General features: G+C 40.7%; 1 long non-coding RNA gene across 1 annotated transcript; it reads left to right on the forward strand.

Annotated features, from left to right (window-relative positions):
• The first annotated feature begins 8,116 nt into the window (after nucleotides 1–8,116).
• Nucleotides 8,117–9,524, forward strand: LOC110927905. Its single transcript, XR_002585994.1, has 3 exons — nucleotides 8,117–8,225; nucleotides 8,737–8,802; nucleotides 9,413–9,524. It is a non-coding gene; the product is annotated as an uncharacterized LOC110927905 (long non-coding RNA).
• Nucleotides 9,525–23,208: the final 13,684 nt, after the last annotated feature.

Consider the following 23,208-nt stretch of genomic DNA (forward strand, 5'->3'; position numbering starts at 1 on the left):
TTGTAATTCCTCACTTTCTTCTATAATTTGTTCCGTACGATCCATGATTCATTCGTTTTAAGGTACAAGCATCGTTTAGGGTTTCTGTACAGTATATTTATCCCTTGTTGACATTTTTAAACCTCGAATTTACATACTTTCAATGTTTGTCAACTTTAGTCCTTTATTTAGTATTTAACACCACGTGTAACCCTAAGACACCTGTCAATACATTATTGGACGCAAAATTTCGAGGTGTTACATCCTCACCCCCTTAAAAGAAATCTCGACCTCGAGATTTATTGAAATAAATGAGGGTACTTTTCTTTCATTGTGGACTCTACCTCCCACGTATACTCGGGACCTCTACGGGCATCCCATTTTACCTTCACAATCGGTATATATTTCTTGCGAAGCTTCTTAACCTGTCGATCCTCGATCGACACAGGTTTTTCAACAAATTTTAAGCTTTCATCGATGTGTACATCTGTATGCGGTATAACCAGTGATTCGTCAGCGAAACACTTCTTTAGGTTACAGATGTGGAATACATTGTGGATACCACTGAGCTCTTCCGGTAAGTTTAATTTGTAGGCAACCGATCCGACACGCTCGATTACCTCGAAGGGTCCAATATATCTTGGGCTTAACTTGCCTTTCTTACCGAATCTCATCACCCCCTTCCAGGGTGATACCTTAAGCAAAACCTTGTCGCCTACTTCGAAATTGAAAGGCTTACGTTTCAAATCTGCGTAGCTTTTCTGCCTGTCTCGGGCATCTTTCAATCGATCGCGAATTTGGACAATCTTGTCCATTGTTTCAAATATAATATCACGTCCTGTCATCTGGACATCTCCAACTTCTGCCCAACAAACGGGCGTTCTACACTTTCTACCATATAGGGCTTCAAAAGGTGCAGCCTTAATGCTTGTATGGTAGCTGTTGTTATAGGAGAATTCGACTAATGGTAGGTGGTTATCCCAATTACCACCTAAGTCGATCGCACATGCACGAAGCATGTCTTCCAACGTCTGTGTTGTATGCTCACTCTGTCCATCTGTCTGAGGGTGGTAAGCCGTACTGAAATTCAGACGTGTGCCCAAAGATTGTTGGAAACTTTTCCAAAAGTGTGACATGTATCTGGTATCTCGATCAGAGATGATAGACACAGGCACGCCATGAAGGGCTACAATCTTATCTACAAACAACTGGGCTAATATATCGGAGCTATGAGTCTCCTTTATGGGTAGGAAATGTGCTGACTTAGTCAGTCTATCAACTATTACCCATATTGTATCGTTTCCCTTCTTTGTCTTTGGTAACTTGGTGATGAAATCCATCGTCACCATTTCCCATTTCCACTCGGGAAGTTCAGGCTGTTGTAGCAAGCCTGAAGGTTTTTGATGTTCAGCTTTTACTTGCGCACAAGTCAAACACTTTGCTACATAGGTGGCTATAGACTTCTTCAAGCCTATCCACCAAAAGTTTGCCTTCAAGTCCTGGTACATTTTATCAGCTCCAGGATGAACGGAATATCGGGAACTGTGGGCTTCCTGGAGGATAACGTCACGAAGACCTCCATAAACAGGAACCCATATCCTTCCATTTAATCTCAGGATTCCGTCCTTGCCATAGGATAATTGCTCTTCAGTTACTCCTAGCTTTTCATTAGGATAGTTAGCTTCTAACACAGCTTCTTTCTGTGCAGCTAACAATTGTTCATTCAGACTGTTCTTGATTTCAATGCTCTTGGCATTGATTCTTATCGGTTTCACTTTCTCTTTTCTGCTCAAGGCATCTGCGACTACGTTGGCCTTGCCTGGATGGTATCTTATTTCACAGTCATAGTCTTTCAGAGTTTCCATCCAACGTCGTTGCCTCATATTTAAATCTTTCTGATTGAACAGATGCTGAAGACTTTTGTGATCAGAATAGATCACAAATTTAATGCCATACAAGTAATGCCTCCAAGCTTTAGTGCAAATACAACGGCACCAAACTCCAAGTCATGGGTGGTGTAATTCTTTTCATGCACTTTTAGTTGTCGTGACGCATAGGCAATCACCTTGCCCCTCTGCATAAGCACACAACCCATACAGGTGTGCGATGCATCATAATATACGATAAATTCTTCCATTCCTTCCGGCAATGTCAACACTGGAGCATTGCTCAGCTTCTGTTTGAGGATATCAAAAGCTTCTTGCTGCTTAGGGCCCCAATTAAACTTTATACTCTTTCTAGTTAGAGAAGTTAGGGGTGCAGCAATTCTTGAAAAATTTTCGATGAAGCGTCTGTAGTATCCTGCTAGACCTAGGAAACTGCGAATCTCCGTAGGTGTCTTTGGCTCCTGCCAATTCATGACGGCTTCAACTTTAGCGGGATCCACTTGGATACCACGCTCACTGACTACATGTCCAAGGAATTGGACTTCTCGTAGCCAAAATTCACATTTAGAGAATTTGGCATAAAGCTTTTCTTGATGAAGTAGTTTAAGAATACATCGGAGATGCTTCTCATGGTCAGCTTGATTCTTGGAGTAAATGAGGATGTCATCGATGAAGACAATGACAAATTTATCCAAATACGGCTTGCAGACGCGATTCATGAGATCCATGAATGCGGCAGGTGCATTAGTGAGCCCAAAAGGCATCACTAAGAACTCGAAATGACCATAATGAGTCCTAAATGCAGTCTTGTGCACGTCTTCGTCCTTGACCTTCAATTGATGGTATCCTGACCTTAGATCGATTTTGGAAAAGTAGCTTGCTCCTTGAAACTGATCGAATAGATCGTCGATCCTGGGCAAAGGGTACCTATTCTTGATTGTAACTTTATTCAGCTCACGATAATCGATGCATAGACGCATCTAACCATCTTTCTTCTTGACGAACAGGATTGGTGCTCCCCAAGGAGATGAACTTGGTCTAACAAAACCTTTGGCTAGCAGATCATCTAGTTGCGTCCTTAATTCTTTCATTTCCGTGGGTGCCAATCTATAAGGTGCTCTCGCAATAGGCGCGGCTCCTGTAATGATGTCGATACTGAATTCCACTTGCCTATCTGGTGGCAAACCAGGCAGTTCTTCCGGGAAAACTTCAAGATAGTCAGAGATGACTGGGATGTCTTCAATCTTAGGTTTCTCCTCACCGATAGTCACCCGTGCCATATAAATGACACATCCTTTCTTCAAACATCTAGATGCCTTTAGCATGGATACTTGTGCAGGCAATCCATGTCGAGTATCTTCTTGAATGGTAAGTGGTTCTCCAGACGGAGTCATGATTACCACTTGCTTCTTGTTGCACATAATTTGGGCTTAGTTATGCGATAACCAATCCATACCCAATACTACGTCGAAACCAGCTAGTTTAAAGGGTAACAGGGATAAAGGAAATGAGTGATTCCTAATGGATATGACACATCCATCTAAAACAGTTGAGACTGTTCCCATAGTCCCATCAGCTAGTTCTACTTCATATTTCACATTCAAGGTTTTAACAGGCAATTTTAGCAACTCACAAAACTTATCATCCACAAAGGATTTATCTGCTCCAGAATCAAACAATACTCATGCGAATACATCATTGATAAGAAACGTACCGGTTATGAGTTGTCGTTCTGGATAGCCTCTTGAACATTCATCTGAAAGACCCTCGCATTGGTCTTTTTCCCTTCTTCAGCCTTCCTCACAATCTTCGGGCAGTTAGTCTTGATGTGCCCTTTTTCATTGCAACTATAACAAGTTGCATCTTTGAGTTTCTTGCACTCAAGAGTCCTATGCTCAGAGGACTTGCATATCCCACATGCTTTCGGCTGGGATTTCTGTTCATATATGCACTTTCCGAAGTGGTGCTTCTTGCAAACATTGCACTTGGGCCTATCGCCCGACTGTCGGTCATTCTTCTTGGTCTCCGATCCCTTCTTGTGGTCACGATTCCCCCGGTGCTTCTTGCTTGACCTACGTGAATCATCATCTTCACGTTTCCTCTTCTCACTGTCAGCATTTCTTAGAGATCTCTGTCTCACTGCATCCAGTGTGAGGGATACAGATATATCTGCCATGGATCTAAATGTAGCAGGCCTAGAAGCCTTCACGCTAATTTTTATTTCTGGGGCCAAACCCCCAATGAAACGCGCGATCCGTTTGGGTTTCGGTGTTACAAGGTACGGAACCAATCTCGACAGATTGTTGAAGCTTGTGAGATATGCCTGGCAATCCAGGTTCTTCATGACCAATGATAAGAAATCAGATTCTATCTTCTCAACCTCGTGCTGAGGGCAGTAGTTTTCTTTGATGAGAGCAATAAATTCCTCCCATGACATGCTATACAACACAGCCTTCCCTGAGGCTTGAACCAACGATCTCCACCATGCTAGGGCTTCACTCTTGAATGAATGGGATACAAACTTCACCACATCCCTCTCAGCACAACCAATGATGTCCACAACTGTGTCCATTTCGTCCAGCCAGGTCATGCAATCCACCGCGCCCTTTTCCCCAGTAAAATCTCTGGGCTTGCAGGAGACAAAGTACTTATACGTGCAACCCTTGGCGTGAGGTGCATCAGTGAACACTTTCTTCTTAGGACGGACACTATTCTCATTTGATGAGTGCCGATCGTCGTCCTTCTTAGGCTTAGACTGGGTTGAGGGTGGTTTGCTGTGATGCTCAGAATGGGTTTTTGGTTTAGAGTTTGGTGCAGATCGGGTCCTGCTTCGAGACTCGTTATACTCTTCATATTGCCGATCTAAGGCAGTCTTAACAGCGTTGTCTACCAAAGCTTTTAATTCAGCGCCCGTTATATGAATTTGGGCGTTATCATTGTCATCCTCCTTTGAATGACTATTAGCTCCATTTGGGTCAGCCATTTGAGATCTTGATGTGCTACAGAGGATAATGACAAAATTTTATTTAGGAGTTTATTATGGAATTGTCTTTTATGGCAATTCATTAACCATGGTAAACATAGACCATATTTGGTTAATTTGTTACTCACTCTTATTTAGGATTTGAATATAACTTTTCCTAATTATAACAATATTGTTAGTGGCACAACAGCCTAGTCACAAGGACGTTTTATATATTATTAGCTAGGATTTCGGAGAATCAAGGCATGAAGGTTTGAACCATAGTTCTTTTACCTTTTCTGACAGGGAGTTATAGACTACAACTGTCTTTTGTCTTATATGACAATAAGTATGGCCCATAGGCTCTACATCACAAATGGATGTTTGATAAGTGATCATCTTAATTGCTGATTTAAACCATGATTCATAAATCATTAATTCAGGTCTGGAATCCTTTGAAGGATTCTTATATAAGAATGACGTGTATGATTTTAACGAATCACATCTGCCAAGAATGTTAACATGTTTACAGAGGTTAACAAGAATCTGAACCTTTTACTCAGGTCTCACCATCTCGGCCGGGTCTTATAATGACACCAGGCTAGGTCTCACCATTAAGATTCTTCATTTAGGCAGACGAATTTAAAAGGAATGATTTTAATTTATTTCATATAATAATGTATTAAAATGACAAAAATGAAATTTATAAACTTAACATTCCATTAATCATAATAATGATTACACACTGCCCTAAACGGGACTTTCAATAGACAAATACCTACGCAGAGGTTTACAGAAACAAGTCCACGTAGGAACCAAATACATGGATAGGTGTCCGCACAGGGACAAAAAGATAAGTCCACGTAGGGACTGAAAGGCAATTGTCCACGCAGGGACTAAACACAATAAATGTCCACGCAGGGACTTGGTTAAAATAGGAAATACAATAGAACATACAAAGACTAATGATCTCGCTTCTTCTTCCCCTTTAACAGGTTTGCTAGGCCCTTAAGGAATCCACGATTGTTCTTACGTTCTTGCTCAAAGTCTCGTTCCACACGATTTAAACTATAACACCTCGAAATTTTGTGTCCAATAAATAAACGACACGTGTCACTTACGACAAAAGTATTGTAAACCCGGATCTGATTAAAGATGTGTGGTAGGATTTTTGAACATGTCGACATGTTAATTTATACCTCTGAATGACTTCATTATAAATCCCAAGACCCTAACATGATTAAAAAAACATCTAAAATACCTTAATCCGGTGATTACTAAAAATGATGAATGCCAAATTGCAAGAATGGATCCTATGAAAATAATGCACGTTAAATCTTCATTCATGAATCCTATCATTCTTCAAATTCAATTATGTTACATGATGGGGTAGACAACTGGACAAGCATGGGTTAAAGGCATTTTACTGGTAATTCATGGCCAGAAATCATTCATATCAAGTTGTCTGTTCAAATGCATGAAAGGTTATTTTTTTGCTCCTGGCAAGGGCTTACGGACCGCAAGGGTCCTGCCTTACGGTCCGTAAGGTGCGAAAGGGTAAAACATTTTCTCTGTCAAAGGCTTACGGACCGCAAAGGCCCTGCCTTACGGTTCGTAAGGAACGCCCAGCAACAGAAAGTTGGCTGTTGGCAGTTATAACAGTTTAACCGACTTACCAAGATATTTTCAGCAACATGGGCGACCCCTAACCCTTCCTAGACACTAGGAAACACTTGTAAATGATCTGGATCACCCCATAGACTTAGTTGTCACCATCTTGGAGGATTTAGAACACTATAAAAGGGCCATGAGTTGCAACCTAGTTCTTCACACCTTCATTCTGCTTTCTGATCATTTCTAAGGCTCAAGCATTCTCTCTAAGCTTCACAAGTCGTGCATAGGACTCTTGTAAGTATGCTCCATCCTTTCTTGGTTAAATTTTGCTTAGATTTAGCTTAAATGTCAATCCGTCGTAATTAACGATTGACTTAAAGATAAATCACAAATGGTCCAGTGATTAATCGAAGTAAAGGTAGTTATATGTTGGTAATTATGTGGGCATTAAACCCCTAAAAGGGCACCCTCTGATTCCCACTCTAACTAGTCCGAATGTCGAGTCAAACTTGCTTAGAAAAAGTCAACAGAATGTTAACTTTCGATTTTATGCATAATCAGTAATGTAGATGGCGTGCAACCTATTTTAACACTCATACAACATGATAATAAGTATTATAAATGGTCTAAGCTTGTTTGATCTGACCATTTGCTTTATTGACCCGGTTCGGAACCGAAAGTCGCAAAACTTTGACTTTTGCTTTGACTTCAGTTCTGACCCGTTATGGTATGATTTAGATATGCCTTAGGACTCTCTTAGGACCAGGTTACATGATGGTATAACCCTCTGTGACTGGTTCGTTGTTTGTCCGAGTCTTTCACACATTTCCGTTAAAAGCTCAAAAGTTGACCATACCACCCTTTTCACTTTAAAACAAGAATTTTGGACATGAGAAAGGACAATAACCTTAGTTACTGATATCTAAGCATGTCCCTAAAATTTCACGTCAATCCAAGGTCTAGAATAGGAGTTATGCTAAATAGCGCAATTACGGAAACTTTAGTAATTAAACGGCGCAATTAGCATAAAGCCTACCTAAACCCAAATTTCGACACCAAACCATTTACACACTGATGTAAAATAATATTTTGAGATTTTAAAGATTTTTAGTTATTTTTAACCTGCTCATAACCTGTGGTTATGGCATCGATTCAGTAAAATACCGAATATACCCTTTTCGGACATAACTTGAGTTGTACATGGTATTTTGACCCGATTCCAGTTGCTACTGACTTTAATAATAAATAAAGTATTTTGAACTTTATAAACTGTACGGAGAACTCAGATTTCCTGTAGAACTCGGAAACCTCTTTTATAATCTTTAAAAAGACCGAAATACCCATACGGGGCGTATATTGGGATTAAACTCGTTACGGGCATTATGGAAGGTATCCTACTGATACTGTAACACCCCGAAAATATAAAACCTTAAACTGGAATTAGTAAGGTTTAAATAAACGAGAATTTATTAACTAGGAATTTTAACCTAATTAGTTATAAGTCTAGAAATAACCTAAAGTAGAGTTAAAAGTAACTAAAAGCAATGTTGATCAAAGTGGAGGGGTTTAAGTTGTCAAAAATTGAAACTTTAATTCTAATAAACAAATAAAACATAAACTTAACACCCCACTTTGAAGCCTGGTCGACCAGAACATCAAGGGGGCGACACCCACCTTCAACCAAACCTAGAATTTTACTAAAATCCACAAATTGAAGGAGCAAATCTGGTCCAAACGAAAATCCGAGCATAGAATCGTGATCCTCATCACAAGAGGATTACAAGGTATGTAAAATTTAAGGATTTCTCTCAACTTGAAATTTTCATGAATTGGGAAAAATCTGGAATTAGGGTTGCATGTGTATGTTATGATGATTGAGGAACAACTATAGTGTCTAAGGACAAACCCTAGATCAATAGAAGTTGAAATCATAAGAAATTTTGGGTGAATCCATAATCACCATGGTAGGTGATTAGTGGGTCATGTGTATTTGGATGAACACTAGAAAGTAGATTGTTAACCTAGTGTAATTTAGCAATCTGGAAGTGATTTCAGCAATTAGAAGCTAACATTCATGTAAATTGGTTGATTTATATGAAAATAGGGTTAAATGATAAACTAAAGATGTGATGTTTAAACATGTAAAAATCTGCTTATGAAGTGTTTGTTGAAATGCCTCTATGAAGGCTTAAAAACTGAAATTTCGAGTTTAAACGCATAATCATGATGTTCGGTGTATTATGCGAATTATGATTTGAAGAGAGTTCTAAACATGTCTTGAATTGAACTCTATAGGACAAGATACCGGAACGTCGAGTGGACAAGCCGGTGGTGACTCACGGTTGAAGGGCGTGCGCTAAGGTATGTAACTTAACCCGTTACATTAAGTAAAATTAGATCATTGTAATTGGTATAGTTAAATTTTAAAATACAAGTTGTTATGAATTAAAGCGAAGATATTGTTATATCGAATGTTTGGTCGAGAGACGGATTGAACTTGTTGGTAGTTGTCAAAAAGGAAGGAATTCCATAGACAAGCCAAACGGGTCGGATAATCAAGCAAGACATGATTAATGCTCCGGGTTATGATAGGTTGATTGATGAATTTGAATGTTATATAACATATTAGAATTACAAGATTTTTCTGTACCAATATCATAGAAAACTGAATTCCTAGAGTTGGGGTCTTGGTATTATAAACAAACAAAAAAATTAAAACATGGAATTCCAGGTACTACCGTATATTACGGTAGTACCGTAATTTACGGTGGATATTAAATGTTTACGGTGTAAAGCTCCTGATTTACGGTGAACCAAGAATCCTCAGGACTCACCGTAAATTACGGTGATACCGTAATTTACGGTGGAACAGGAACTTCATTGTTATTTTATTTTAAATTAATGATTTAATCATATGCTAAGTCTTATGTATTAAAATCAAAACTAATGTTTTTAATGGTTTTGACCCTAGGTGATTAGATGGATCGTACGGATGGTGGTCAAGCGATGTCGAAGAACCGAACACGATTTTTGAAGCTTCCGCTATGTTTTGAACTTATTAAATAGTTGTTCTTGGGTTGTAAACAAATTCTCAAACAACTTTTGTATGTTCTAACTTAGTCATTAGTTGACTAAGGCGTATAATACTTCTGAAACTTATGTTATGCTATCATCTTTTGGTATAAATTAGTAATTAATTCTAGTATAAATTTAAGGGTGTTACAAGTTGGTAATCAGAGCCCAAGGTTGTCTACAAAGTGTTCGGTTCAAGCTTGATCGACCGTCCGGTAAGAATTAACTTCTGTTAATAAATTATATATTACGTAAAGAATAAGAAATGAACAAATATGCATGAAAAGAGCAAGTAAGCTCATTTAAATACAAGAAATGCAAAAAGCAAGAACGATCAAATCAAGTTGTGAACTTGATTGAATCAAAGCAAGAACGATTAAATCAAGTTGTGAACTTGATTGAATCAAAGCAAGAACGATCAAATCAAGTTGTGAAGTTGATTGAATCAAAGCAAGAACGATCAAATCAAGTTGTGAACTTGATTGAATCAAAGCAAGAACGATTAAATCAAGTTGTGAACTTGATTGAATCAAAGCAAGAACGATCAAATCAAGTTGTGAACTTGATTGAATCAAAGCAAGAACGATTAAATCAAGTTGTGAACTTGATTGAATCAAAGCAAGAGCGATTAAATCAAGTTGTGAACTTGATTGAATCAAACAAGTAAAACATGTGTTATAAATGGAATGTTTAACAATTTATGTAAACATTTCAGAAATAGAGATGGCAGATGGAGGTAATGATGATGCGGTGCCAAGAGTCACCGAACAAATGAGGGAAGTGATTGCCGAAGAGGTTGGAAAGGCGATCGAAAACAGTTTGTCAAGCTTCATTGATAGAATCCAAAACACAGTTTTATCAATGGTAGAAGATAGAATCAAGAAATTAGAAGATGATTCAAAATTAGAAAAGGAAAAGCATGGAGGACGAAAGCCTTGTTCATACAAGGAATTCATGGCTTGTAAACCACCAATATATAATGGGGAGGTTGACCCAATAGTGTGCCAAAGATGGCTAAGTGATATCGAAGGGGTATTCGAGAGGACCCATTGTGATGTAGATGACTATGTAGCCTATGGTACGGGTCAACTAAGAAATCAAGCGAAGGATTGGTGGGATAACAAAAAGAGAGAGATCGGTATTGAAGCTGCTAAGGTCATGACTTGGGAAGAATTCAAGACGCCATTTCTTAAGCATCATAGCCCCAAAGCGGTTATGAATAAAATCAAGGAAGAGTTCATGCAACTTAGGCACAAAAATGAGACCATAGACAAGATTACGACAATGTTTATGGATAAGATGAAGTTTTGTGACGATCTAGTGACGAACGAAGAACAAAAGATATACTACTATCATAACATGTTGAGTGCCGAATATAGGGAATTTATCACCCCTTCCAAATACGAGACCCTTACCGAGATTATAAATGCTGCTCGGGAAAGGGAGATCGAACTGAAGAAGAGCATCGAGAGGGGTGAACGGAGAGCACAAGATGTGAATCCAAGCCCTACTAAGAAGGCACAAACAAACGAAAGCGTAAAGAAATCTGATACGAAAGGCGGGTCGCCAAGTTGCAGAATCTGCGGGAAGGGTCACAAAGGCGAATGTCGTTACAAGGATAAGCCTTGTCCCATATGCAAGAAGACGGGACATATGGCTATATCATGCCCGGAGAAAGTGACGGTTTGTTACAATTGTTATCGAACGGGTCACAAGAAGTCGGAATGCCCGGAATCGGTTGGAAAGAAGGATGGGCAGGAACCGAAAGGTGAAGCCCCTAAGGCAAAGGCAAGGTCTTTTCAACTAACCGCCGCAGAAGCAAAGGTTGAACCTGACGTGGTCTCAGGTATATTTGCTGTAAATTCGATTCCTGCACGTGTGTTATTTGATACGGGTGCAAATAAATCCTTTGTTTCATATGGATTTATTCGACATCCTTCATTTGTTCTAACTAAATTACCTGTGCCCTTAGAAGTGGAGATAGGTAATAATAAAAGCTTTATTGTTTGTGATGTATGTGAAAATTGTAAACTGAGCATTGACGATGAAGAATATTTGATAAATCTAATCCCGATGTCGATGGGAGAATTTCAAGTAGTCGTTGGGATGGATTGGCTATCTCGACACCATGCAAAGGTCGTGTGCTTTCGTAAAGAGATAAAACTGACATCTCCGAGCGGGAAACACGTCACCATTTATGGCGAAAAAGGAGGCAACCCCATAGTATGCTCAATGTTGAAAGCTCACAAGCTAATGAAGCGAGGATGCAAGGCATTCATGATATACGCGAATGAGCCCGAAAAAGAATCACAAAGGATTGGAGATGTACCGGTAGTACGAGATTATGAAGATGTTTTTCCGGAAGATTTACCGGGGTTACCGCCTGAACGGGAAATAGAGTTCGGGATCGAATTGATTCCGGGCGCGAATGCCTAGAGTTGGGGTCTTGGTATTATAAACAAACAAAAAAATTAAAACATGGAATTCCAGGTACTACCGTAAATTACGGTAGTACCGTAATTTACGGTGGATATTAAATGTTTACGGTGTAAAGCTCCTGATTTACGGTGAACCAAGAATCCTCAGGACTAACCGTAAATTACGGTGATACCGTAATTTACGGTGGAACAGGAACTTCATTGTTATTTTATTTTAAATTAATGATTTAATCATATGCTAAGTCTTATGTATTAAAATCAAAACTAATGTTTTTAATGGTTTTGACCCTAGGTGATTAGATGGATCGTACGGATGGTGGTCAAGCGATGTCGAAGAACCGAACACGATTTTTGAAGCTTCCGCTATGTTTTGAACTTATTAAATAGTTGTTCTTGGGTTGTAAACAAATTCTCAAACAACTTTTGTATGTTCTAACTTAGTCATTAGTTGACTAAGGCGTATAATACTTCTGAAACTTATGTTATGCTATCATCTTTTGGTATAAATTAGTAACTAATTCTAGTATAAATTTACGGGTGTTACAGATACCACAACCTCTTTAGAGCATATTAACTTAGGAAACCTGTGTAGGACTCTTACGGTTACCCGTTACGCCTTTTGCGCGCACGGTTCGGTTTATGTAACTAGTTTACATAAACTAGCCGAAACGGGTCAAACCCTTTTTACTTCAAAATCCAGAGTGTGGTTATTATACCCATATAAAACAGGTCTTCAAACTTGTTGGGTCCAAACCACATTCCATTCCCGGTTTTCGCCTTTCACGCGATTAAACCGTAGTTATCCTTTGAAACTGAGCGGTCTAAGCTAAGGCTAAATTAAAGACCTGTTAGGATTCTAATAGGTTGTTATAAAACTTCGTTCCAGAATAGGAGACCGGTAAAAGATAGTTGCATTTATTTATTGAGGTTATTACTTGCTCAGGTAAATACTTTTAACTTATTTTCCGTTATACGGGCTTGGGTTACGGTATTTAAAATACCGCTTGGTCGGGCAATTGACCCCAACTCATTAGTAGTTGGGTATTATCAATGTGACCCATTTAAAAATTGGTTTTGTTGGCTTTACGCCTTTAAGAGCTTAATGACCATGTCTCGGATATCCCTGGCATCATTTTACGAAATGGCCACGACCTCGACACACGGGTGTAGGCGTACACCCGACAATGTGTCTATATTTATAAAGGTATAACCGTTGGCTTTCCCGCCACGGCTTTATGCTTTGTGGCGTGTCTACTAACCTTAAACCCGGCACGACCCGTGCGACTGAAATCATAGTGAACAGGTAATTCTTTTACAAGATTAAATTGATTAATTATCCCAAGTTATAAAGAGTTTGTGCCTTATGCATTCAAATCAATTTTTATTAAACATCTTACAAAAGTGTCGGTTGAATGTATTTACCAATGTAAACTGACGTATTTTCCCCAAAAAGATTAAAGGCAGGTTCTACACGTAATAGGCTGGCCACTCCTTAGCATCGTTAGAGTCTCGCAAGCTTGGGATGTCGTTATCTGTTGAACAATATTTCTATTTTTATTTTGATCCCCTGTGGATTTATTTCGACTATTCGTGATACTTGGATATTACAAACGATGGTTGAAATATAATCTATCTTTATGCTTCCGCTGTGCATTTAAATATTGTGTGGTTTGACTATATTGTTGCCAACTACGTCACGGTAATCCCCCATCGGGCCCACCGGTGAAACACGTGGAAATCGGGGTGTGACAGGTTGGTATCAGAGCCAACGTTGAGTGAATTAAACACTATCTTTATTTGTTTAATCTCAATGACATAATTGCACATACTCGATACTAGACAAGAACATAGGACAAATTCGAATTGTTATTCCAGTTTGTATTTTATTGTTTATTGTGATTTAAAAATTTGTTAAGCAGGAATTATGCCACCAGCAATTAGAAGAGGAGGAAGAGGCAAAGGGCCGATCACTACTCACAATGATCACGAGGCCGGACCTTCACATATGTGAGCTCCTTCCAGCACAAGAAGTGAAGAACCTCAGAGGCGTAGAAGGAACCTCTTTGAGCCCGCAAGACGGTCTACCTCACACAGTTCGACACCTTCATATCGTCACTCTTTTGGACCAAATTTGGAGAACGAGCCCAGTAACCCTCAACCTTCTTTCATACCCCTCCAGCGTTCTGTTTCGCACCGTTCCTATGGCGATCCCACTCCTTTCTTCCAAGTACAGTTCAACCCGACTGATTATATCCAAGAACCAATAGGTTATAACCCTTTAGGACCCGAAGACCATTTCTCCGAGGATAATGCGGTAGATATGGACGAGGACACGGACCCCATAGAACCCGCAAGAGGTACTCCCAACCACCCTATCGAGATCTCTGATGGGTCATCCTTTCATGGAACACCCTATCAAGGTCCAGATAGTTACCAGGCGAGGTTTAACCAATGCGAGTGGTACTTTACACCCTCTCACCATTCATCACCTCACCAGCAGCAGCAGCAACAGGATCCTTCCGAGGATTCGCGTTTCGTGGCAGTTACGCCACCGCCTCCACCGCCTCCACCGCCACCAGTTCCACAAGCACCTCCAGATCCGCCAAGGCGTAGGAGATCCGGCGCGCGGATGTCCACCCGAGGAGGGGAATTCCACTTTAGCAACCCTCGCCACTCGAGTGCAAGTCATTATCCGCCGTTGCCTGAAGAACCGCAATTAGGTGAACCTTCGAGCCACCATGCAGAGGTGAATTCGGCACCAGTTGCACCACCTCCGCCACCATTTGGGTATGATAACCCGATACCTGCGTACGCCGGTTCCGCTGCGTACAACCCGTTTAAGCAGCCAGCTCACACGCGCTACAACTTTAATTATGCGGATGCCGACCCATACCTGGTAGCGGCCAATTACAACGCCCTCCATCCCGAAGGACCTTATGGGGATCCTTGGGGATTAGGATACGCAGCTCATGGGTATCCAGCACCTACTAGAACTCTAGTTCAACAACCGTCGCAGAAGCCACGTTTTCCCCACCGGAGCAGGAAGAAATCCTTCACCGTTTAAATAGGGTAGAACGAGACTTTGAGCAAGAACGTAAGAACAATCGTGGATTCCTTAAAGGCCTAGCAAACCTGCTAAAGGGGAAGAAGAAGCGAGATCATTAGTCTTTATGTGTTCTATTGTATTTCCTATTTTAAATCAAGTCCCTGTGTGGACATCTATTTGTTTTAGTCCCTGCGTGGACATTTTTATGCTTAGTCCCTGCGTGGACAATTGCCTTTCAGTCCCTGCGTGGACTTATCTTTTTGTCCCTGTGCGGACATCTATCCTTGTATTTGGTCCCTGGGTGGACTTGTTTCCTGTAAACCTCTGCGTAGGTAATTATCTATTAAAAGTCCCGTTTAGGGCAGTGTGTAATCATTATTATGATTAATGGAATGTTAAGCTTATAAATTTCATTTCTGTCATTTTAATACAATATTATATGAAATAAATTAAAGATTGTTCCTTATAATTAAGTCTGCCTAAATAAAGAATCTTAATGGTGAGACCTAGCCTGGTGTCGTTATAAGACCCGACCAAGATGGTTAGACCTGAGTAAAAGATTCAGATTCCTGTTAACCTCTGTAAACATGTTAACATTCTTGGCGGATGTGATTTGTTAAAATCACACGCGTCATTCTTATATAAGAATCCTTCAGGGGATTCCAAGACCTAAACTAATGATTTAAGAATCATGGGTTTAAATCATCAATTTAGATGATCACTTATCAAACATCCATTAGTGATGTAGTGCCTACGGGCCATACTTATTGTCATATAAGGCAACAGACAGTTGTAGTCTATGACTCCCTGTCAGGAAAGGTAAAAGAACTATGGTTCAAACCTTCATACCTTGATTCTCTGAAATCCTGGCTACTAATATATATAAAACGTCCTTGTGACTAGGCTTTTGTGCCACTAACAATATTGTTTGTAATTAGGATAAGTTATATTCAAATCCTAAATGAAGGTGAGTAACAAATTAACCAGATATGGTTTATATTTACCATGGTTAATGAATTGCCCTAAAAGACAATTCCATAATAAACTCCTAAATAAGATTCTGTCATATTCTTTGTAGCAGATCAAGATCTCAATGGCTGACCCAAATGAAGTTAATAGTCATTCAAAGGAGGATGACAATGATAACGCCCAAATTAATATAACGGGCGCTGAATTGAAAGCTTTGGTAGACAACGCTGTGAAGACGGCCTTAGATCGGCAATATGAAGAATACAGCGAGTCTCGAAGCAGAACCTTATCTACACCACACTCGAAGCCAAGAATCCATTCTAAATCTCACAGCAAACCACCCTCGACCCCGTTTAAACCTAAGAAGGACGACGATCGGCACTCATCGAATGAGAATAGTGTCCATCCTAAGAAGAAAGTGGTCGATGATGCACCTCGCGCCAGGGGTTGCACGTATAAATACTTTGTTTCCTGCAAACCCCGAGATTTTACAGGGGAAAAAGGCGCGGTGGATTGTATGACCTGGTTAGACGAAATGGACACTGTCGTGGACATCAGTGGTTGTGCTGAGAGAGATGTGGTGAAGTTTGTATCACAGTCGTTCAAGGGTAAAGCCCTAGCATGGTGGAGATCATTAGTTCAAGCCTCTAGGAAGGCTGTTTTGTATAGCATGTCATGGGAGGAATTTATCGCCTTCATTAAAGAAAATTACTGCCCTCAACACGAGGTTGAGAAGATAAAGTCTGATTTCCTATCGTTGGTCATGAAGAACCTGCCGCATTCATGGATCTCATGAATCGCGTTTGTAAGCCTTATTTGCATAAATTCGTCATTGTCTTCATCGATGACATCCTCATTTACTCCAAAGGTCAAGCTGACCACGAGAAGTACCTTCGATGTATTCTTAAACTGCTTCATCAAGAAAAGCTTTATGCCAAATTCTCTAAATGTGAATTTTGGCTACGAGAAGTCCAATTCCTTGGACATGTAGTCAGTGAGCGTGGTATCCAAGTGGATCCCGCCAAGGTTGAAGCCGTCATGAATTGGCAGGAGCCGAAGACACCTACGGAGATTCGCAGTTTCCTAGGTCTAGCAGGATACTACAGACGCTTCATCGAAAATTTCTCAAGGATTCCTGCACCCCTAACTTCCTTAACTAGGAAGAATATAAAGTTTAATTGGGGCCCTAAGCAGCAAGAAGCTTTGGATATCCTCAAACAAAAGCTGAGCAATGCTCCAGTGTTGACATTGCCGGAAGGAATGGAAGAATTTGTCGTACATTGTGATGCATCGCACACCGGTATGGGTTGTGTGCTTATGCAGAGGGGCAAGGTGATTGCCTATGCGTCACGACAATTAAAGGTGCATGAAAGGAATTACACCACCCATGACTTGGAGTTGGGTGCCGTTGTATTTGCACTAAAACTATGGAGACACTATTTGTATGGTATTAAATTTTTGATCTACTCCGATCACAAAAGCCTCCAGCACCTATTCAATCAGAAAGATTTGAATATGAGGCAGCGACGTTGGATGGAAACTCTGAACGACTATGACTGTGAAATAAGATACCATCCAGGCAAGGCCAACGTAGTCGCAGATGCTTTGAGTAGAAAAGAAAGAGTGAAACTAATTAGGATCAATGCCAAGAGCATTGAAATCAGGAACAGTCTGAATGAGAGATTGTTAGCTGCACAGAGGGAAGCTGTGTTTGAAGCCAACTATCCAAACGAGAAGCTAGGAATAACTGAAGAGCAGTTATCCTATGGCAAAGACGGAATTATGAGACTGAATGGAAGTATATGGTTCCTGTTTATGGGGGTCTTCGTGACATTATCCTTCAGGAAGCCCACAGCTCCCGATATTCCGTCCATCCTGGAGCTGATAAAATGTACCAGGACTTGAAGGCAAACTTTTAGTGGATAGGCTTGAAGAAGTCTATAGCCACCTACGTAGCAAAATGCTTGACTTGTGCGCAAGTGAAAGCTGAACATCAAAAGCCGTCAGGCTTGCTACAACAGCCTGAACTTCCCGAGTGGAAATGGGAAATGGTGACGATTGATTTCATCACCAAGTTGCCAAAGACAAAGAAGGGAAACGATACAATATGGGTAATAGTTGATAGACTGACTAAGTCAGCACATTTCGTACCCATAAAGGAGACTCATAGCTCCGATATACTAGCCCAGTTGTTTGTAGATAAGATTGTAGCCCTTCATGGCGTGCCTGCATCTATCATCTCTGATAGAGATACCAGATACACGTCACACTTTTGGAAAAGTTTCCAACAATCTTTGGGCACACGTTTGAACTTCAGTACGGCTTACCACCCTCAGACGGATGGACAGAGTGAGCGTACAATCCAAACGTTGGAAGACATGCTTCGTGCATGTGCGATCGACTTAGGTGGTAGTTGGGATAACCACCTACCCTTAGTCGAATTCTCCTATAACAACAGCTACCATACAAGCACTAAGGGTGCACCTTTTGAAGCCCTATATGGTAGAAAGTGTAGAACGCCCGTTTGTTGGGCAGAAGTTGGAGATGTCCAGATGACAGGACCTGATATAATATTCGAAACAACGGACAAAATTGTCCAAATTCGTGATCGATTGAAAGCTGCCCGAGACAGGCAGAAGAGCTATGCAGATTTGAAGCGTAAGCCTTTCAATTTCGAAGTAGGCGACAAGGTTTTGCTTAAGGTATCACCCTGGAAGGGGGTGATGCGATTCGGTAAGAAAGACAAGTTAAGCCCGAGATATATTGGACCCTTCGAAGTAATCGAACGTGTCGGATCGGTTACCTACAAATTAAACTTACCGGAGGAGCTCAGTGGTATCCACAATGTGTTTCACATCTGTAACTTGAAGAAGTGTTTCGTTGATGAATCACTGGTTATACCGCATACAGATGTACACATCGACGAGAGCTTAAAGTTCGTTGAAAAACCTGTGTCGATCGAGGATCGACAGGTTAAGAAGCTTCGCAGGAAGTATATACCGATAGTGAAGGTAAAATGGGATGCCCGTAGAGGTCCCGAGTACACGTGGGGGGTAGAGTCCGCGATGAAAGAAAAGTACCCTTATTTATTTCAATAAATCTCGAGGTCGAGATTTCTTTTAAGGGGGTGAGGATGTAACACCTCGAAATTTTGTGTCCAATAAATAAACGACACGTGTCACTTACGACAAAAGTATTGTAAACCCGGATCTGATTAAAGATGTGTGGTAGGATTTTTGAACATGTTGACATGTTAATTTATACCTCTGAACGACTTCATTATAAATCCCAAGACCCTAACATGATTAACAAACATCTAAAATACCTTAATCCGGTGATTACTAAAAATGATGAATGCCAAATTGCAAGAATGGATCCTATGAAAATAATGCACGTTAAATCTTCATTCATGAATCCTATCATCCTTCAAATTCAATTATGTTACATGATGGGGTAGACAACTGGACAAGCATGGGTTAAAGGCATTTTACTGGTAATTCATGGCCAGAAATCATTCATATCAAGTTGTCTGTTCAAATGCATGAAAGGTTATTTTTTTGCTCCTGGCAAGGGCTTACGGACCGTAAGGGTCCTGCCTTACGGTCCGTAAGGTGCGAAAGGGTAAAACATTTTCTCTGTCAAAGGCTTACGGACCGCAAAGGCCTTGTCTTACGGTCCGTAAGGAACGCCCAGCGACAGAAAGTTGGCTGTTGGTTGTTATAACAGTTTAACCGACTTACCAAGATATTTTCAGCAACATGGGTGACCCCTAACCCTTCCTAGACACTAGGAAACACTTGTAAATGATCTGGATCACCCCATAGACTTAGTTGTCACCATCTTGGAGGATTTAGAACACTATAAAAGGGCCATGAGTTGCAACCTAGTTCTTCACACCTTCATTTTGCTTTCTGATCATTTCTAAGGCTCAAGCATTCTCTCTAAGCTTCACTAGTCGTGCATAGGACTCTTGTAAGTATGCTCCACCCTTTCTTGGTCAAGTTTTGCTTAGATTTAGCTTAAAAGTCAATCCGTCGTAATTAACGATTGACTTAACGATAAATCACAAATGGTCCTGTGATTAATCGAAGTAAAGGTAGTTATATGTTGGTAATTATGTGGGCATTAAACCCCTAAAAGGGCACCCTCTGATTTTCACTCTAACTAGTCCGAATGTCGAGTCAAACTTGCTTAGAAAAAGTCAACAGAATGTTAACTTTTGATTTTATGCATAATCAGTAATGTAGATGGCGTGCAACCTATTTTAACACTCATACAACATGATAATAAGTATTATAAATGGTCTAAGCTTGTTTGATCCGACCATTTGCTGTATTGACCCGGTTTGGAACTGAAAGTCGCAAAACTTTGACTTTTGCTTTGACTTCAGTTCTGACCCGTTATGGTATGATTTAGATATGCCTTAGGACTCTCTTAGGACCAGGTTACATGATGGTATAACCCTCTGTGACCGGTTCGTTGTTTGTCCGAGTCTTTCACACATTTCCGTTAAAAGCTCAAAAGTTGACCATACCGCCCTTTTCACTTTAAAACAAGAATTTTGGACATGAGAAAGGACAATAACCTTAGTTACTGATATCTAAGCATGTCCCTAAAATTTCACGTCAATCCGAGGTCTAGAATAGGAGTTATGCTAAATAGCGCAATTACGTAAACTTTAGTAATTAAACGGCGCAATTAGCATAAAGCCTACCTAAACCCAAATTTCGACACCAAACCTTTTACACACTGATGTAAAATAATATTTTGAGATTTTTAAAGAATTTTAGTTATTTTTAACCTGCTCATAACCTGTGGTTATGGCATCAATTCGGTAAAATACCGAATATACCCTTTTCGGACATAACTTGAGTTCTACATGGTATTTTGACCCGATTCCAGTTGCTACTGACTTTAAATAATAAATAAAGTCTTTTGAACTTTATAAACTGTACGGAGAACTCAGATTTCCTGTAGAACTCGGAAACCTCTTTTATAATCTTTAAAAAGACCGAAATACCCCTACGGGGCGTATATTGGGATTAAACTCGTTACGGGCATTATGGAAGGTATCCTACTGATACCACAACCTCTTTAGAGCATATTAACTTAGGAAACCTGTGTAGGACTCTTACGGTTACCCGTTACGCCTTTTGCGCGCACGGTTCGGTTTATGTAACTAGTTTACATAAACTAGCCGAAACGGGTCAAACCCTTTTTACTTCAAAATCCAGAGTGTGGTTATTATACCCATATAAAACAGGTCTTCAAACTTGTTGGGTCCAAACCACATTCCATTCCTGGTTTTCGCCTTTCACGCGATTAAACCGTAATTATCCTTTGAAACTGACCGGTCTAAGCTAAGGCTAAATTAAAGACCCGTTAGGATTCTAATAGGTTGTTATAAACCTTCGTTCCAGAATAGGAGACCAGTAAAAGATACTTGCATTTGTTTATTGAGGTTATTACTTGCTCAGGTAAATATTTTTAACTTATTTTCCGTTATACGGGCTTGGGTTACGGTATTTAAAATACCGCTTGATCGGGCAATTGACCCCAACTCATTAGTAGTTGGGTATTATCAATGTGACCCGTTTAAAAATTGGTTTTGTTGGCTTTACGCCTTTGGGAGCTTAATGACCATGTCCCAGATATCCCTGGCATCATTTTACGAAATGGCCACGACCTCGACACACGGGTGTAGGCGTACACCCGACAATATGTCTATATTTATAAAGGTATAACCGTTGGCTTTCCCGCCACGGCTTTATGCTTTGTGGCGTGTCTATTAACCTTAAACCCGGCACGACCCGGGCGACTGAACGCATAGTGAACATGTAATTCTTTTACAAGATTAAATTAATTAATTATCCCAAGTTATAAAGAGTTTGTGCCTTGTGCATTCAAATCAATTTTTATTAAACATCTTACAAAAGTGCCGGTTGAATGTATTTACCAGTGTAAACTGACGTATTTTCCCAAAAAAGATTAAATGCAGGTTCTACACGTAATAGGCTGGCCACTCCTTAGCATCGTTAGAGTCTTGCAAGCTTGGGATGCCGTTATCTGTTGAACAATATTTCTATTTTTATTTTGATCCCCTGTGGATTTATTTCGACTATTCATGATACTTGGATATTACAAACGATGGTTGAAATATAATCTATCTTTAGGCTTCCGCTGTGCATTTAAATATTGTGTGGTTTGACTATATTGTTGCCAACTACGTCACGGTAATCCCCCACCGGGCCCACCGGTGAAACACGTGGAAATTGGGGTGTGACATAAACGGTGAATGATTTCTTCCTGCTCCAATGGGGAAAAACATGGCTGCTGCGTTACGTGCTGAGCCGGAGTCCTAGCAGGAGCTGGATACCCATGCGCTGCGTATCCTAATCCCCAAGGATCCCCATAAGGTCCTTCGGGATGGAGGGCGTTGTAATTGGCCGCTACCACGTATGGGTCGGCATCCGAATAATTATAGGTGTAGTGCGTGTGAGCTGGCTGCTCAAACGGGTTGTACGCTGTGGAACCGGCGTACGCAGGTATAGGGTTATCATACCCAAATGGTGGCGGAGGTGGTGCAGCTGGTGCAGAATTCACCTCTACAGGGTGGCCCGAAGGTTCACCCATTTGTGGTTCTTCAGGCAATGGCGGAAAATGACTTGCACTCGAGTGGCGAGGGGTGCTAAAGTTAAATTCCCCTCCTCGAGTGGACATCCGCGCGCCTGATCTCCTACGCCTTGGCGGATCTGGAGGTGCTTGTTGAACTGGTGGCGGTGGAGGCGGTGGCGTAACTGCCATGAAACGCGAATCCTCAGAAGGATCCTGTTGCTGTTGCTGCTGCTGGTGAGGTGATGAGTGGTGAGAGGGTGTAAAGTACCACTCGCATTGGTTAAACCTCGCCTGGTAACTGTCGGGACCTTGATAAGGCGTTCCATGAAAGGATGACCCATCAGAGATCTCGATAGGATGGTTGGGAGTACCTCTTGTAGGTTCGATGGGATCCGTATCCTCGTCCATATCTACAGCATTATCTTCGGAGAAATGGTCTTCGGGTCCTAAAGGGTTATAACCTATTGGTTCTTGGACATAATCAGCCGGGTTGAACTGGCCTTGGAAGAAAGGAGTGGGATCGCCATAGGAACGGTGCGAAACAGATCGCTGGAGAGGTATGAAAGAAGGTTGAGGGTTACTGGGCTCGTTCTCCGAATTTGGTCCAAAAGAGTGACGGTATGAAGG

This window comes from Helianthus annuus, chromosome 3 (genome assembly GCF_002127325.2).
Source record: "Helianthus annuus cultivar XRQ/B chromosome 3, HanXRQr2.0-SUNRISE, whole genome shotgun sequence".
Taxonomy (NCBI): Eukaryota; Viridiplantae; Streptophyta; class Magnoliopsida; order Asterales; family Asteraceae; genus Helianthus; species Helianthus annuus.